The sequence below is a fragment of the Corylus avellana genome, chromosome ca2, assembly GCF_901000735.1.
Source record: "Corylus avellana chromosome ca2, CavTom2PMs-1.0".
Taxonomy (NCBI): domain Eukaryota; kingdom Viridiplantae; phylum Streptophyta; class Magnoliopsida; order Fagales; family Betulaceae; genus Corylus; species Corylus avellana.
In genome coordinates, this window is record NC_081542.1 from 22,962,153 (window position 1) to 22,962,683 (window position 531).

A 531-nucleotide genomic window follows, 5' to 3' on the forward strand; every position below is an offset into this window, starting at 1 on the left:
AGTTCAGTTCAAGCCAGCCATCATATAACTGTCCAGAATGAGGAACATCGCGAGCAGGAGAACCCGGAGAGGTCTCAGCATACTAGGCCTCGACGAGAGAAATCTCGCCAAGAACACCGCAATGATGGGCGAAATGAGAGCCAAGTTAATGCTAATATGAAAGATCTTGAGAAGAAGTATGAGAATCTAACTCGCCATTTGGCCATCAAGGAGGAGAAAAGCACTGCGGGAGAGCTTATGGACAACACCGATTTGCCTTTTACTGATCGAGTGTTGGACTTCCCCTTGCCTGACAACTTCAAGATGCCTCGTGTTGACAAGTATGACGGTAATGGTGACCCTGCTGAACACATGGAAAGCATCCGCGGTCATTTCTCCCTTCATAGAACTTCAGATGAAATCACATGCAGAATATTCCCCCTCACCTTGGCAGGAGTTGCCAAGGATTGGTTCGCCAAATTGGCCGCCAAGTCGGTAGATAATTTCAAAGAACTCGGGTGCCTCTTCTTAGGGCTTTTAGGGTTCTCTTAA

General features: G+C 47.5%; 1 pseudogene; it reads left to right on the forward strand.

The window, feature by feature from the left end:
* The window catches only part of LOC132169354 (probable LRR receptor-like serine/threonine-protein kinase At1g53440), a 2,046-nt pseudogene extending 1,515 nt beyond the window's left edge, over nucleotides 1-531 (forward strand).